The sequence below is a fragment of the Vombatus ursinus genome, unplaced genomic scaffold, assembly GCF_900497805.2.
Source record: "Vombatus ursinus unplaced genomic scaffold, bare-nosed wombat genome assembly UNPS02015066.1, whole genome shotgun sequence".
NCBI classification, from domain to species: Eukaryota; Metazoa; Chordata; class Mammalia; order Diprotodontia; family Vombatidae; genus Vombatus; species Vombatus ursinus.
Window position 1 is genome coordinate 1,053,409 of NW_020954844.1, and position 18,241 is coordinate 1,071,649.

The following is an 18,241-nucleotide window of genomic DNA, read 5'->3' on the forward strand; positions in this document are numbered from 1 at the left end:
TGCCCAATTGATAAGTGGTCAAAGGATATGAACAGGCACTTTTCAGAGGAAGAAATTAAAGTTAGCTATAGTCATATGAAAAAATGCGCTAAATCACTATTGATTAGAAAAATGCAAAATTAAAACAATTTTGAGGGACCACATCACACCTATCAGATCGGCTAATAAGAAAGAAAAGGAAAATGATAAATGTTGGAGATGTGGAAAAATTGGAACACTAATGCATCATTGGTGGAGTTTTGAACTGATCCAACCATGCTGCAGAGTAATTTGGAATGATGCCCAAAGGGGTATAAAACTGTGCATACCCTTTGATCCAGCAATAGCACTAGTAGGTCTGTATCCCAAAGAGAGCATAAAAAGAGAAAAAGGACCCACATGTACAAAAATATTTATAGCAACTCTTCTTGAGGTTGCTAAGAATTGGAAATTGAGGGGAAGTCCATCAATTGAGGAATGGCTGAACAAATTGTGGCATATAAATGTAACTGAATACTATTTTTATATAAAAAATGATGAGCAGGTGGATTACAGAAAAACCTGGAAAGACTTACACGAACTGATGCTGAGCGAAGTGAGTAGAACTAGGAGAACATTGTATACAGTAATAACAACATTGTGCAATAATCAACTATAATAGACTTAGCTCTTCTCAGCAATAGAATGATCCAAGACATCACCAAAAGTCTCATGATGGAAAATGCTATCCGCATCCAGAAAAAGAACTATGAATTCTGAATGCAGATCAAAACGTACTATTTTCACTTTTTTTCCTTTCTTGTGGTCTTTCCCCTTTGTTGTGATTCTTTTTTCACAACATGACTAATGTAGAAATATGTTTAACATGATTGTACATGTATATAACCTATATTAGATTGCTTGCTGTCTTGGGGAGGAGAGAGGGAGAAAAATCTGGAACTCAAAATCTTACAAAAATAAATGTTGAAAACTATCTTTACATGCAATTGGAAAAAATATTGTTAAGTACAAACAAAAAGTTAATAGCTATGCAGTTGCCAAACCTGGGGCTGGCAGTAGCTATTACAACATCGATAGAAGAGCTGGGTTTGGAAGAATGAGGTGAGGTGCTTATGGTGGAGGGCATTCAGGCAATAACTACAATGCCTATAATAATGGATATGGTTTTGAGCTGGATAGATTTGGAAGAGACCTCAGTGACTGGTTTTATTTTGTAATGTCTGATAGTAGATATGGAGATAGTGAGTCCACTTTTCTGAGCACAACAGGCCATTGTATGCATGGGAGAGGATTACCTTACAGAGTTACTGAAAATGATATGGTTTTTTCTCACCACTCAACTCTGAGTACACATTGAAATTGGATCTGATGGCAGAATGACTGGAGAAGCAGATGTTGAATTTGCTTCTCAAGAAGATGTTGCCATAGCTATGTCAAAAGACAAAGCTAATATGCTGGAAAGATATGTAGAACTCATCTTGAATTTTACAGTAGGAGAAAGTAGTGGTGCTTATGGTAGCCTAATGATGGAGGTATGGGTTTGTCAATCCAGTCCATTTATGGTGGTCCAGCGAGTCAGCAGCTGAGTGGGCATTAGAGGAGGCTATGGTGGTCAAAGCCGGATCAATGGATGTGACCAAGTTTTACAGGAAAACTTGACTGATTTTCAATCAAACATTGTATAGAGAGCCAAGGAGCAATGAACAGCAGCTATTACAGTAATGGTAGCTTTGCATCTGTGGGAGTGAACAGTATGGGAGGAACGTCTGGCATGTCCAGTGTGAGTGATGAAAGGGAATATGATCCTGATCACTGACTCTTGGTCAACTTCTTCTTTTAAAGGGAAAAAAAACTAAGTAATACAAGTTTGGAATTTATGCTTACTGTAAGTGAAATCAGGATTTTTTTTAAAACTTCAGGTTCAACATTGAGAAAATAAAATCGATTCTATTTTGTAATTGATTCTATTCTGTATCACTGCCAATATTTTGTAAAGCTGCCAAAATCAAGTTTCTTTGTCTCTGAGTTAATTTCAGAAGTTAATGAGTTCAGAAGTTCAGATTTCCTCTCTGAGGTAAGTTTAAAAGTTCAGTTTCCCTATAAACCACTTTAATTAAAAAAAAATCCCTATTATCTCTATACCACTAGCTGTCCTTGTACAATTAGAAGAAATCTGTTATCCATATACCATTAGTTATTCTTTAAGATGGGCTAAATCAATAAGAAGATTCTAGATGGAATTAGGAGTTGTTGCTAGCCTGCATTCCCAATTTCTAGCCAATCATATTGTCCATCATGTCTGCGATGCTTCAGACTTTATAAACAGTCATATCATCTTCTCCATCTATGATCCAACAGGATTTGTAACTAATCATATTGTGTTCCTCATCTATGATGCTGACTTCTAGTTTTGGGATGTTCTTTTTGTCTGTAAAAATGATCTGTCTGCCCTCATTTGGGGTCTTTTGGCTTGCTGAGGAGTGAAAGATTACTTTTATTGGTAACTGCTAGCTTTACTATTGAATTAAATATTATTGAAACCTTGTGCCTCAGTTTACTTTAATTTCCACCCTTAAAGTTGGCAACCATGAAGGGATTGAGGTAGGAAGGCTGGTTCCTTGGGGTAGTCTCTTAGGGGAAACATTTGAGCACTCCAGGAAAACTTTTCCCTGAGGGATTTCTCCATGGAGAACACCATGGAGACCTGATTTGTCCCTCAGACCCAATTCTTCCAAGCCAAGATCAGGCCCCAACACTATTGTAGAAGTTGTAACTTTGCTTATTTGTCTTAATGTAATGTACTGTTTGTGTATTAGAACAATTGTTTGGTAATAATTGGCAGTAGAAAACCCAGGAAAACCCCCTATGGGACAATCCCCCTGGAGAAAATTTTTCTTCAAGAGACTCCCACCTCAGACACATGTCAGTGACACTCCTTTAGGGTTGACAGGAAGGGGAGGTTAAGTCCTGGACCTCTTGCCACAATTGATGAAGAGGAAAAGTGATATTTCCCATTCAAGAGAAGGCTGGGGAAGCCATTAATAAGTCTGGAAACAGAGATGCTTCTCAACCAAAAGTGGGTAACTAAAAATAGAACTCAAAAAGATTAAGTTGAATAATAAGGGAAGTCTCTCTGGCTGTCACCCAGGGACACTCTTACCCAAACTGGTCGAAGATATATAAGAATCTCAAAGGATCTCAAATGTGGCCTGAAAAAGGACTTCTACTTCTGCTCACTAATTTTTAAGTCTTCTTGTGTCTGTCTTGTTGTATTATTTGTGTTTTGTAAGACAAACTAGTTTTTACCTAAGGTGTGGTCAGCCAAAGGAGGAAGAGTGAAAATTTTTTCTTCAGGAAGAAAGTCTCTCTCTTTCTTTTAACTCTGGCCAAGTTAGAAGGCAGACAGGAGACTCAGATAAGAGAGAATCTTCATTCCTAGTTTGCAGAAATTTGTGGCATCGTAAAATAATTGGAGACTATATTTGTGACTGAAATCTAAGTTCTCCGCTGTGAATTTCCAAAATGTGGTTTGAGTGTTTTTATAAATGCTGAAATGTTTTAATGAGTTTTGAAGTAACACTCTGTAGAATTTGCTTTAAGGACAAATGAGAATAGAACTGTGAAAGTTGCAGGGAAATGGCACTTAGATCTTTTTTCACCTTATCTCTGGAAAGTGAATGATTATTGTTTTAGTGCAAGGGAGAAGGTAATTCCACTGATTAGAGAAAAGGGAATTGAAGGTAGTTTGAAGTTAGCCAAAGGCAGAAAAAAAAGATGACAACAACAACCAGGTTTGGTTCTGGTTCATGAAATGAGAAAAGCTTATGTAAATCAGGGGCAGCTAGGTGACGCAGTGGATAGAGCTCTGGCCTTGAAGGCAGGAGGACCTGAGTTCAAATCTGACGTCAGACACATAACACTCAATAGCTGTGTGACCTTGGGCAAGTCACTTAACCCCATTGCCTCATCAAAAAAAAAAGCTTATGTAAATCAGGCAACAAAACTAAAAGGTAAATAAGTTCCATTAAAACATCTAGGCATGAAGTCAAGATGGTGGAGAAAAAGCAGCAACTTGCCTGAGCTCTCCCCAAACCCCCTCCAAAAACCTTTAAATAATGCCATAAAACAATTCCTGGAGTAGCAGAACCCAGAAAAGGATGGGGTGAAATAATTTTCCAACCAAAGGCAACTTAGAAGGTCAGAAGGAAAGGTCTGTCACACCTGGGTGAGAGTGGAGCATAGTACAGCGCTGGCCAGGCCCAGTAAACTAGGAGGAGCAGGCCTTCGGAACCATTAAATCAGTAGTAACAGCAGCTGCTTCCAGAGTTCTCAGCCCACAGATGGTAAAGGGGTCAAACAACTGGTCAGAAGGAGATTACAGGGATCTCTTTGCTAGTACTGAGGCAGTACTCTGTTGCTTTGCCCATGCTCAGATCCAGGTCATGGTTAAGGGTGGCAGTCCCAGGATGAGGAGCAGCACTAGCACACCAGAGCTTGCTGCTGTGGTGAAGCAGGGACCTTCCTTACAGTTCCAGGGCAGAAAAGAATTCTTGTGGTTGCTCACAGACCAGATCACAGTCTGGATAATAATGCACACATCTCTCCTTAGACCATACCACCTTGGAATAACTGAAAACTTACAGATCCCTAGAAGTATCTCTGAGAGCAGCTGCACAAAACCCCAGAACTTGGGACAGTGTGCTCTCCACCCTGGAAGCAGAGCCCTACTTTAACAAAAAATTACAAGTCAAGAAATAGGCTGGGAAAATGAGCAGACACAGAAAAAAATTCTGACCATAGAAAGTTACTATGGTGACAAGGAAATCAAACAACAAACTCAGAAGAAGACAGCAAAGTCAAAATTCCTACATCCAAAGCATCCAAGAAAAATACAAATTGGTCTCGGGCCATGGAAGAGCTCAAAAGAATTTTGAAAATCAAGTAAGAGAGGGAGAGGAAAAATTGGGAAGAAAAATGAGAGTGTTGAAAAGACAATCATGAAAAATAAGTCAACAGCTTGGTAAAGGAGACACAAAAAAAAGAATACTGAAGAAAATAACACCTTCAAAAACAGACTAGGCCAAATGGTAAAAGAGGAACAAAAAGCCAATGAGGGGAAGAATGCTTTAAAAAGCAGACTTGGCTAAATGGAAGAGGCACAAAAATTCACTAAAGAAAACAACTCCTTAAAAAGGAGAATTGTGGGGCTGCTAGGTGGCACAATGGATAGAGCATCAGCCCTAAAGTCAGGAGGACCTGAGTTCAAATCCAGTCTCAGACCAAACATTTGACACTTACTAGCTGTGTGACCCTGGGCAAGTCACTTAACCCCAACTGCCTAAAAAAAAAAAAGTAGAATTGGCCAAATGGAAAAGGAGATACTAAAACTCACTAAAGAAAATAATTCCTTAAAAATTAGAATTGAGCAAATGAAAGCTAATAACTTTATGAGAAATCAAGAAACAATAAAACAAAATCAAAAGAGTGAAAAAAATGAAGACAATGTGAAATATTTCATTTAATGGAAAATAGGTCCAGGAGAGATAATTTAAAAATTATTGGAATACTTGAAAGCCATGATCAAAAAAGAGCCCTAGACATCATCTTTCAAGAAATTATCAAGGAAAACTGCCTTGATATTCTAGAACTAGAGGGTAAAACAGAAATTGAAAGAATTCACCAGTCACCCCCTGAAAGAGATCCCAAAATGAAAACTCCCAGGAATATTACAGCCAAATTTCAGAGCTCCCAGGTAAAGGAGGAAATACTGTAAGCAGCCAGAAAGAAACAATTCAAATATTGTGGAGCCATAGTTAAGATAAAATAAGATTTAGCAGCTTCTACTTTAAAGAATCAGAGGGCTTGGAATATGATATTCTGGAAGGCAAAGGAGCTTGGATCACAACCAAGCTACCCAGGGTCAGCTAGGTGGCACAGTGGATAGAGCTCCAGCTTTGGAGTCAGGAGGACCTAGTTCAAATCTGGCCTCAGACACTTGATTCTTACTAGCTGTGTGATCCTGGGCAAGTCACTTAACCCCAATTGCCTCAACAACAACAAAAAAAAAAAGAAGCAAAAAAAAAAAGAAGATTCAACTACCCAGCAAAACTGAGCATAATCTTTCAGGGGAAAAAAAATGGATATTCAATGAAAGAGAGAACTTTCAAGTATTCCTGATGAAAAGACCAGGGCTGGATGCTGGGAGAAAGAGAAAAGGAGAGATAGAATGGGGTAAATTATCTCTCTTAGAAGAGGCAAGAAAAAGCTTTTATGGTGGAGTGGGGGAGGGGAAGTGAGCGAACCTTACTCTCATGAGAATTGGCTCAAAGATGGAATAATATACACAGTTAGTTGGGTGTGGAAATCAGTCTTACTCTAAAGGAAAGTAGGAGGGAAAGGGAGTAAGAAAAGGGTAGTGGTGGTGATAGAAGAAAGGGCAGATTGGGGGAGTGGGTAGTTAGAAGCAAAACACTTTTGAAGATGGACAGGGTGAAAGGAGAGAGAGAATAGAATAAGCAGGAGGGAAATAGAATGAAGGTAAATACTGTCAGTAATAGTAACTGTGAACAAAATTTTGAAGCAAGTTTCTCTGATGAAGGCCTCATTTCTTAAACATATAGAGAAATGAGTCAAATTTATAAAAATAAGAGTCATTTCCTAACTGATAAATGATCAAAAGATATGAAGTTTTCAGATGAAGTAATCAAAGCTAATCTATAGCCATATGAAAAAATGCTCTAATTCATCATTGGTTGGAGAAATGCAAATTAAAACAATTCTGAGGTACTATCTTATACCTATTAGATTGTCTAATAGGACAGAAAAGTAAAATGACAGATGCTGAATGGAATGTGGGGGAAATGAGACATTAATGCCCTGTTGGTGAAACTGTGAACTGATTCAACCATTCTGTAGAGCACTATGGAACTATGCCCAAAGGGATATAAAACCATGCACACCTTTTGACCTAGCAATACCACTACTAGGTCTGTATCCCAAAAGAGATAAAAAACAAAAAGGAAAAGGACCTATATGTACAAAAAAATTTATAACAGCTCTTGTCTGGTGGCAAAGAATTGGAAATTGAGGGGATGCCCATCAATTGGGGAATGGCTGAACAAATTGTGGTGTGTAATTATGGTGGAATACTATTGTGCTATAAGAAATTATGAGCAGGATGCTCTCAGAAAAACCTGGAAAGACTTACATAAGCTGATACAAAGTGAAATGTACTGTGTGCAAAGTAACAGCAAAATTGTGTGATGATCAGTTGTGAATGACTTAGCTATTCTTAGCAATACAATGATCCAAAACAACTTTGAAGGACTTATGATGAAAAATGCTATCCATCCCCAGAGAAAGAACTGATGGTGTCTGAATACAAATTGAAGCATACTTTTAGAATTTTCTTTGTTTTTCTTGAAGGGTTTTTTTTTTTGGCTTATGTTTTCTTTCACAACATGATGAATACGGAAATGTTTTGTGTGACTACATTTATTTAATCTATATTGAATTGCTTGCCTTCACAATGAGGGGAGGTGGGGAGGGAGAAAGGGAGAGAATTTGGAACTCAAAGTTTAAAAAATGAATATTAAAATTGTTTTTTCATGCAGCTGTGGAAAAATAAAATACTAATTTTATTTTTTTTTTTGGCAATTTGGGTTAAGTGACATGCCCAGGGTCACACAGCTAGTAAGTGTCAAGTGTTTGGTCTGAGGCCGGATTTGATTTCAGGTCCTCCTGACTTCAGTGCCGGTGCTCTATCCACTGCGCCACCTAGCTGCCCCCTAATTTTTTTTTAAAAAAGAACATCTAATTAGATACTTTGGAGTTTTATAAATTGAGTACAAATCAATTTAGAGAGACATTTTTGAATTGGTGTGTGTTTTCAAATTAGAAATCTTGTTATAAATCATGTTAGACTCCCCAATTCAAGTATGGATGTTAACTGGAGTAGATTTCAAATGACTTGTCAAGAAGACAATGAAGCTCCTACCAATTTTTGTAATAAATTGTAGAAGCACTAGACAGGATTTGGGCATTAGACTCACTCAAACCATATGATGCAGAAATGATTAACTCTGCTTTTGTTAAGAATTTCCCAAGAATTAAATGGTATATCTATATTTTCTGCTCTAGCTGGCATGAGAAGGGTATGGGCAAACTTAAAAGCATCACCATATATGTATATAAGATAAAGAAAGATGAAAGGGAAAAATCTGAACCAATGTGCCCACCCCACTCCACAGCAGGGTTATACCCCTTAGAGGTCTTACTATTCCTGGTGACCTGTCCGCAGTCCCAACTGTACCTCAACAAGCTTCAACCATAGTCCTACCTCCCTCAGTTCCTCTACATCATAAAACTGCAAGTTAGAGAAAGGGAAGTCCTTTTGGGCTAAATTTCAAAGCCAGTTTACAATTTGAATTTTAAAGAACTATCTTACTTCTTGCCCATGGAAAGAGAAGCTTACTTAAGGGAGCAACTTGAATGAATAAAATTTAACTTGGAAAAATGCTTTGTGTTACTTCTGTGAATGATATAACAGAACTTAACTGTTACTTGAATAGACCAGGCATTTGCAAGCTGTTAACCAGGGCTGGGAGAACTTAGACCCCCTCTTCTGTGCCTCAACAGAAGGGATAAGCCATTGTAAGCTTCTTGCCTTGTGTTCTGTGTTACAGACCTATTAGAACTCTAGGGTCTACCACCTCCGTCAACCCTTCTGACTGCACCCAACTTAAGGAAAAATTGTGAGATGGCATTAATGAAGTAGAAATTGGAATTTGTAACTGAAATATAAGATATTTATTATCAATTTCATGTTATGGTTTAAAGGTTTTTATAACTGCTAAAACATCTTAATGGATTTTTGGAGATTTGTACTAAGGATTAAGATTAAGAGTAAACAGCACAAACTCCTCTCCCCTTATTGGAGGTAATAGATGTATTATTCTAGTTAAGGAAGTGATTTTACCTAGTAGAGAATAAACAGAATTAAAGCTAGTTTGAAATGATTGCTTGAGTAAAGTAGTAGTTAAGTTGCTTGAGTTGAAATAGACCACGCAACTTAAGAAGTAAAAGTTTAGCAATTAATTTATATATGAGGAAATCTGTGGAGGAAAAATTAGTGGAGCAAAGATTATTTCCAAAGATAGTCTGGGATATGTTTGAGAAATTAAGATTAAAGGAATCAAGTGAATAGAAGGAAGTAAGGGAAGTGTTGGATCAGAGTAAGAGAAGAGAACAAGAAAGGTCCAGTTTTTCAGGGCTTCACTCAAAGTCCTTTGGAGGGGTATATTGAAGAATGAAATCTTGAGCAAGCAGGGTTTGAAAGCAAACGAGGTTTGGAGTTTTACAAAGGATGGTTTGAGAAAGATCTTTTGAGTTAAGAAGGATATGAGAAGTGCTATGTAGTTATTCTTTACCATACAGAAACTGTAGTAATAAAACTGCGGCAGGAGATTCCTGGCCTCCAAAGGGGATGGGAATTTGAAGCTGTCATGTATAGCCTCTCCCTGTCTCTCACCCAGAGTTAAAACTGAAAAGTGTCAGGGACAGGTGAAAGAGGTGGGGTCAGATTATGAACACAAAAGGATTTTTTTTGGGGGGGTGATTTAAAAAGAAATAAAGAGGAAGTTATGAAGAAGCAGGAAGTGTAATCCGATTTTTTGAAATTAAGCGAATTGATAACAATGGGCCCTAAATTTTGAAGTACTGCTAACTAATGGCCCTTGGGAAATTTTTTTTTGAAATTTTGAATGTTACCATTACTGATTAAAAATCCAGATTTGATTTGGACAAAATTTTGGTCTGAAACTAAATAGGATAATTGTGGTAAATTAGAACCTAATTCAAACTATATTTATTATTTAGCATTAAGACAATCATGGCTCAGGAAAATCTGAGTCAAAACCTAGGCTCAGAAATTCATTAACTGTGTGACCTTAAGAAAGTTATCTTGCCTCTGTTTACCTCAATTTACTAATCTGTAAAGGAGATGAATCATAGCACTTACCTCCTAGGGTCGTTATGAGGATCAAAATGATATAGTGATTGTGAAGTGCTTTGCACTGTGCCTGGTGTATGGTAAGCACTATGTAAATGTTAACTACCATTATTGATATTATTATTTCTTTAATTGAATATAAATGCCCCATACTGGGTTTTATATGTGGGGTTTTAAATGTGATTAGTTTAAAATACTAAAAGTGATATAATGAATGATTTTTTTATGTAAGATTACTTGGAAATTCATTCAACTGAATTGTTATCACTTGGCTGATAATAGCTTTTGTTTTATGTTTTAAATACATGATACTGTATATGTTATTACTGTGTTTCTAAATTTTGTTTTAATATAATTTTAGAAAATCATTGTATAAGAAATGCTGTTAAGAGGATGATGCAGTTATATCACTGGAAAATTTAACTCCTTTTGATAAGGATGCTGTGAAATTATTAATTGGGTTTTTAGAGGCTATTGCTATAATGTTAAAACTTATCAAGCATTAATTGGATGGATAGATTTTAAAAGAGAAAAATAATTGTTTATTTGGTGTGAAAAAAAGAAATGGAGAGAGACCTTGTAAAATCTCCTTATTTGTAAACTTGTCAGGTTTCTTTGGACCATCTATTTGGACAAGGTCATAAAATCTTGTAAAAGAACTTGTGAATTGGTTTACTGAGAAAATGGGACCTCTTCTTTCATTAGAAACATTCCTTGACAAAGGTGGGGGCAGAGGGACTTACAAATATGTTTATCATATAGAAGTAATTTATATAATGATTTATGATTATGAAAATTATGAAGTTATAGCTACAATAGTACATTTTGAAGTTACATCTTGGGCCAACTTAGTCCCAAAAGACTCTTGTCTTAAAGATTTAATTTTATTTTGGGGATTAATATATAATACCTTAAGAGACAGATATCTGTTAGTCTGAACTATAACCAGCATTTTTCTGTTTTTTTTAATGACCTATCATATATTCATTATGTGGAATCCCAGAATATAATTATTTTCTTCATTTCTACTGATTGATTTTTACCATGATGAATTTAACCTCAAAAAGAAGCATGAAAAGAAGAAAAGGATGTTGAGTGACTTTTTTAAATATAAAAAGCCTGGTAAACTTCTTATTGTTAACTGTTATTGCAAAAACATTAGAGTAATAGTAACTGTATCCAGTCCTAGGTTACAATTAGTGAAGCTTGCTATTTGAAGTAAAATTTGAGTTTTGAATTCAGATATGTATGTGTGAAATATCATTAAAACAGTAATCCACTATTTGAGGGAAATACCACAAGCTGCTCAAAGGGAGTGTAATATAAAAACAGTTACAGGTGGATGTCTGCATTGGGGAAAAGTTCAGGGGATGACCTTGACATAGTTGAAGATAGTGTCCTCTTGACTCAGTTTCCTCATTGTGTTATTTCCTTTTTGGACAGACTGTTTCCCACCTGATTAATCCTAAGCCTGGCAGTTATACCATGTGAATAATGTGGATCTTGGCTGTATGATTGGCTGTTCCAAATAGTAATTATATCTCTTATCTGAAATCAAACAGACCTAAGGATACTGTATCCTAGTATACCTAATGTTAAGTCATTCTGTACCCTTAAGCATAGGCTTGGAGGACCAGTCCTGATGCTGTTACAACCATATACCTGCTCCTTCCCTCACAGAAATCTCTCTACCCATAGTAGGTATAATTGTATTTTTTTAATATAATGAATTTTGTTATTGCAATACTCCAACACCTCTAAGTTATTATAATAAGATATAAATATGAAAAATCTACTGTTTTCAAACTGAATTTGTTGTAAATTTTATATCCTCATCAACTAAGGTCTTGGGCTTGCTAATAGTTATATATTTGTGTATAAGATTAGGTTCTTGAAATATCGTCTTCTTTTGGGATGATATGGGGATGGCATTCTCCTAAGGGGGAATTGAAGACAAAGATGCAAAAAAAAAAAATTTAAGACAAAGATGTGAAAATTTTTTAATTAAGTGAAATAGTAAACTTAGAGAAAATTGGATATTTATGTAAATGATTTGACTTCCAAATGTTTCTAATGAGAAACTCAGGCTCTGAGTTTTTTTTTTTTAAATAAGTTTTCAAAATTGGATTAAGGATTTTACATATAAAATTGCACTGATAATTGTGAAGAGAGTGAAATTATTTTCTAATTTGAAATATCTCTCTGATCATTTTAAGAGAAAGAAGGACCCATTTTAAAAGTCAGACCCTTAGATATTCTTCTTTAAGATTCTTTCTTCAGCCCATTGTTGGCAGTGTCTCTATCATGTATAGGGTTTGGGTAAAGATAGAAACAGCAAGTGGCATGTAAAAACTGAAATTCTCTAAAGTTTCAGGTGAACTATGGGTTCCTAATCTGATGTCCTTCTTATAGCTTTGTTGTTAATAAGATCAGGACCGTAAGGGTTGAGCTAGTTTTCACCATATGAGCTAGTAATTGGAAAACCAAACTTAGAAGATTGTGCTAATTGAACAACAATGACAACTAAATTGTATTGATTCTTGCTACTGCAGATTTTAGCAGAATTACCTAGGAATCTCTGTAAGTGATTTGGAACCAGAGAAGCAGATCTTCAAGTAGGAGCCCCCTTTGGAGCTGCCCTGGGAAGGAGATCAATTCCAGAATGTCCAAGAGAAGTTTCCAGGTACTAGATGACTATCTGACTATATACCATTAGTTATTCTTTCAGGTAGACTAAATTGATCAGAATTTCCTAGATGAAAGGAAGAATTATTGCTAGTCCACATTCATGACTTTCAACCAATTATATTGTTCCCCATATCTATGATGCTTTGTACTTTTTAACTAGTTATATTGTCTTACCCATCTATGATTATGATACCACTTTCTAATTTTTGGATGATCTTCCTTTAGTCTATAAAAATGATCTGTCTGTGCTCATTGAGGGTCTTTTGGCTTGCTGAGGAGCTAAAGACCCCTTTTATTGGTAACTGATAGCCTTTCCAATAAATTGAATGCTCTTGGAAATTTGTGCCTCAGTTTACCTTAATTTCAATTGCAACAGTATTTTTGAACATAGAAAAAACATTCATCTAGGATGTAATAATCAAGATGAGTAAAAACTCTAACTGTTAAACAATTTCAACTTTTTTCAAGGCAGTTATGTTGGACAAGTGTACTTCAGCAGTAAGTGTATTTAGGTTAAAGTAATTTCAATTATGTTAAATGTTGTTCTTATACCACCCTACATGGTTCACTGTTTGAGATGCATGTTGGGAGACATCCTTTTTTGTAAGACACATATAGGAGCTGTGACTGTGATTTCAAAGGTGAAACATTTGACATGTTCTAGTTTATTTCATTTACTATCCAGTAAGGCATGCATGTTTAAGCTTTCTTTTTGGTGTTGCTAGTGGGGAAACTTTGGGACACAAAACAGATACTTCAGAATTTTGGTCTTGGTGTTTGTATCAAATGCTGAGGTCTTGATTTAAATCTTTCATTTTATTATGATTTCCTTTTAGGTATTGCTCTAAGTGAAACTTGTCAAATAAATCTTCAAAAAAGGAAAAAGAAATTAACAAGCATTTTCTTTCTCTCTCACCTCCCCACCAAAAGAAAGAAAAACAAAATGCTTTTAAAAATGCATAGCAAACAAAACAAATCCCTACATTGGCTATGTCAAAAAATGTGTGCCTCATTCAGCTAAATAAGTAATTATTGGGTGTGCATGTTCAAAAATGTTTTACTGATAGGGATATGTGATCAAAAAAGTTTGAAGACCATGTACATCTAAACTTTGGTGCACAGTTGGGTAAACAACACAAAGAGTTTCTCTTGAAATGTATATGTGTGTATGTATGTATATGCATGTGCATATACACACATACATGCATATGTGTGTGTGTCTATATATATACATGCATATCTCAGATAGATGTTGCAGAAGAACAATGAGCTCATCCCAGGATCATATAAGAGAAAAAGATGATGCTAGATTACATTTGAAAAATGAGTAGTGCATTCAAGAATCCTAAGCTTCCCCCTGAAAACACATCTTTTAAATATGATCATTTTTTGGGATGCTAAATGTCTGTGACTCAGGAAATAACTCCACTTTGGATAAATCAAAATTGTGGGTCACTCAAGGGTCATTGGAGACTCTGTGGGTGTGAACAGGTTGCTGCACATGAACAGAGATGCTCAAAAGCATCCTGCTAATTTATATAGGGCTTTAAGGCTTGCAAAGTGCTTTGTCTAGTTCACCTCATTTGATTCTCACAACAAACCTGGTAGGTAGTTACTGCTGTTATCTCTGTTTTACAGAGGAGAAAACAGACTAGAGAGGTTAAGTGCTTTGCCCAGGGTCACATAGCTAGTAAGCATCTGGGGTAGGATTTGAACTTAGGTCCAATTACCACGCTTTATCCATCATGAAAGAAATGTGTGACTGTAAAAGGAGGCAGGTCAGATATATAGCCTGAGCAGGGGATAATGGATGATTAGTCTGCATGCTATATAGGTACCATAATAATGTGAAGAGAACCAGGGGTTGGCCCCCAGTGCATTGAATGAGCTCCATGGGGAGGTTTCATGGGAGGAAATAAACAAGAGTCTGATGAGGCTTGGATGAGTTATTATTTGGAGGGAAGACTCACATTGTTGAGGTTGTGGGTTCTGTGAAATGTTGAAGCATATGTACAAGACACTGTGTCAGGCACTAGGGTTACAAACATGAAGAACACTCAATTCCTGCTCTCAGGGAGCTTACATTCCAACAGGAAAGGCTATTGTGTGGGTAAAAAGTATATTCAGGGAATTATAGTGTAGTTGGGGAGATAAGGAATAAACACAGGAAAGGATAACTAAGAAGAGCACTAGGAAGTTTCTCATCTATTACATGAGGTGTTGGATTAGATGGCCTTTCAGGTCTCCTCCATGTGGTGTTCTTGCTCCTTGCTGCCTCCTGGAAAAAGTTTAGCATTTACCTTCACATCTTCTGATGCTTTCTCTCTTTTATTTTGTTTTCCCATCAAAACTCTTTTGTTTTCAGTTTGTTTTTGATTTTTTTAAAAGGATAATTTCATTCTCTGTTAATCTGGAGAGCAGAAATGCATTCCTTGAATCCTCTTACCTTCAAGGTAATGCTGTAGATGCATTTTCACCTAAGTATTAGGGAAACATTTAATAAAGACTCATGCTATTGTGGGAAAGATGGGGTGATATAACAAAAATGATAGTGCACTTGGGTATATTCAGAACTGGCTGAATGACAGGACCATAAGAATATTTATTAATTGTTATCATTCTTGAAGAGGACCAATGATATCATGAGAGTGATGTTTTAACTTGTCCAGGAATTGTATGTTAACTTGGAAGGAGGTTTCCAGAAGAGTCTTTTAGTTATCTGTGCTTTTTAAATGATTAGTGACTTACATAAAGTGATTCATGGCAAAGTTATCAGATTTGCAGATAACACAAAGCTGGTCAGGATAGCTAGCATACTTGATGATAGAATCAGGATTCAAAAAGATTTTGAGAGACTAGAATCAAAGAATCACAGAATTTCTGAGTTAGAAGGGACTTCAGAGACAATCTAATACATCAAAAATTCCTGATACAACACTTTGAACAAGTGGTCATCTATTTTTTGCTTGAAGATTTCCAGTGAGGTAGAAGCCACTCCTCTCCCAAGGCCACCCATTCCACTCTTGGCTAGCTCAAAGAGTTAAGGAGTTTTTCTGGACATCAAACCTAAAATTGTCTCTTTGAAACCACTAACCATTGCTCCTACTTCTTTACTTTAGGACCATACAGAACAAGTCAAATCCCTCTTTTATATGACAGCCTTTTGAGTATTTAAAGACTGCTGTCATGCTATATTGCTCTAGTCAGTGTCTTCTCCAAGCTGAATATCCCTATTACCTTTAACCAGTACTCATTTGGGATGGCCTTGAGGCCCTTTGTCACTCTGTTTGTCCAACTTTGGCTGCTCTCCAATTTACCAATGTCCTTCCTTGGAATGTGTGGTTCACAACTGAGCAAAATACTCTGTACGTGATCTAACCAGGTCAGAGGACAGTGAGATTATCACCCAATGTACTCAGTCCTCAAGCCACTCAGTGCAACCTAAGAATCCACCAGCTTTTCTAGCTGACATTTCACTCACTCTGAGCCTGCAGTCTACCAAATCCTATAGGTTCTGGCCAGAAAAACCCACCCAATCATGTAAAAATTGAATATTGGGCCAGACCTAATAAAATGAAACTTTGTAGGGATAAATATAAAGTCTCTGACATTTGGGTTCAAAAATAAATTTCACAAGCATAAAATGTGGGAAGCAATGCTAGAGATTAGTATGTCTGATAAAGATCTGGAATGAAAGGAGAATAAAAGCTCTGGATGAGTCAGCAGTGGGATACAGAAGCCAAAAAAGCTAATGCTGATAGGGTACTTGGATGCCAGCCCTGGGACCTTATCTCATCCTGCCCCAAAGACCCTATCTCTGGCAATAACTCATGAGTGGGCCCCAGTGAGGCAAACTGTCTCTTTCTGCTATAAAAACAAACCCTGTAGAACTTCCTTGTGCCAGCAGAACTATCATGTACTGATTTCCACAGTTATGTATACAATCCAGAAGTCAAGCTATAGATGCCAATTCCCAAGGCTATCATTTTATAGAAGTAGCAGACCAAGAACATACCTCCCCTCCCAACCCTCCTCCCCAGGGTTTTCAGTAGTGAATGGAGCCTGTGCCCAAGGTACAGAAACTATATGTTCTTTTAAGAGCTGAACACTCCTAGATCCCTCCCCATACCACCTAATTAGCATACTTTGCACACCATTCACTGAACTTTTTCTACATAAGCTTTAGCATCACCCCCATTAAGTTGAGAGTTTCCTAAAGAACTCCACCCACTTTATTAGTGTGATAATAAACCTTTACCACTTGATTGGAAGACTACTTGATTCTGAGAATTCTTTCCAGATGACTCCTCCCTGTACCTCAATAGTTTTGGGGTCCCTGTACCCCTAAACCACATTATTGCCACTTTAGGTTCCATTAAGAGACTCTACACTCCAGGACCAGGGAATAATTGTCCCACTCTAGTGTCATATTTCAAAACAAAATTTATAGGCTGGAGATGATCCAGAGGAGGGCAACCAGACATATGAAAAGCCTTAAGAACATGCTATGAAGATTTGTTGAAGGAATTGGGGAAGCATAGTCTTGAGAAGACTCGGGGTTGATACATGAGCTGTCTTCAATTATTTGAAGGTCTGTCCTGTATAGGAAGGATCAAACATGTTCTGCTTGGCCCAACAGGGAAGAACTTGGAGAAATGGATGGAAGTCATCAAGAAGCAAATTTTAAATTATTTTTATTAAGAATTATCTAACCATCATTGCTACCAAAGAGTAGAATGGGATACCTTGGGAGGTGATGGCTTCTACATGATTGGAGGAATTTAAGCAAAGAAAGAATGACCATTTCTTGGTGATATTGAAGAAAGGATTTCTTGGCCAAATACAGGTTGGAGTAGATGGTCTCTGGAGTACCTTTATACTCTGAGATTTCGTGTTTTTATAACTTCAGAAATGTAGCCATATTTTCTTCTTTACTAGCTCCTTTTTCTTAGCCTTTAAAAATGCTAGGGTTTATACAAAGTCTTGAGCTGTTGCTTCATTGTGGCATGGATGTGACCTTGGGTATGCTCTTCCCTCAGGGCTTCTGAAATCACTTTTCTCCACAAACCTACTTCTCTTCTGGACTTTTTTTTTTTCAAAATGAGAGCATCTTTTTGTGGTGACAAAGAATGGGAAATTGAGGGGATGACCATCAATTGGGGAATGACTGAACACATTATGGCATATGATTGTGATGGGATACTTTTGTACCATAACAATAGATGGGCAGGATGTTTTCAGAAAAACTAGGGAAGACCTATATGAACTGTTGCAGAGTAAAGTTAACTATTACCAGGAGAACATTGTAAAAAGCAATAGCAACATTGTAACAGTGATCAAATGTGAAAGACTTAGCTACTCGGATTAAGACAGTGATTCAAAATAATTTCAAAGGACTCATGAAGAAAAGGCTACCCACCTTCAGAGAATTCATGCATTCTGAATGTAGATTGAAGCATATTCTTTTTTACTTTCTTTATTTTTATCCTTTTATTTTGTTTGTGGTTTCTTTTGCAACATGACTAATGTAGAAGTAATATGGAAAACAATTGTTAAAAATTCATC

The 18,241-nt window shown here is 36.7% G+C and overlaps 1 pseudogene; it reads left to right on the plus strand.

Moving 5' to 3' along the window:
* The first annotated feature begins 1,075 nt into the window (after positions 1-1,075).
* The window catches only part of LOC114031109, a 72,532-nt pseudogene continuing 55,366 nt past the window's right edge, over positions 1,076-18,241 (plus strand).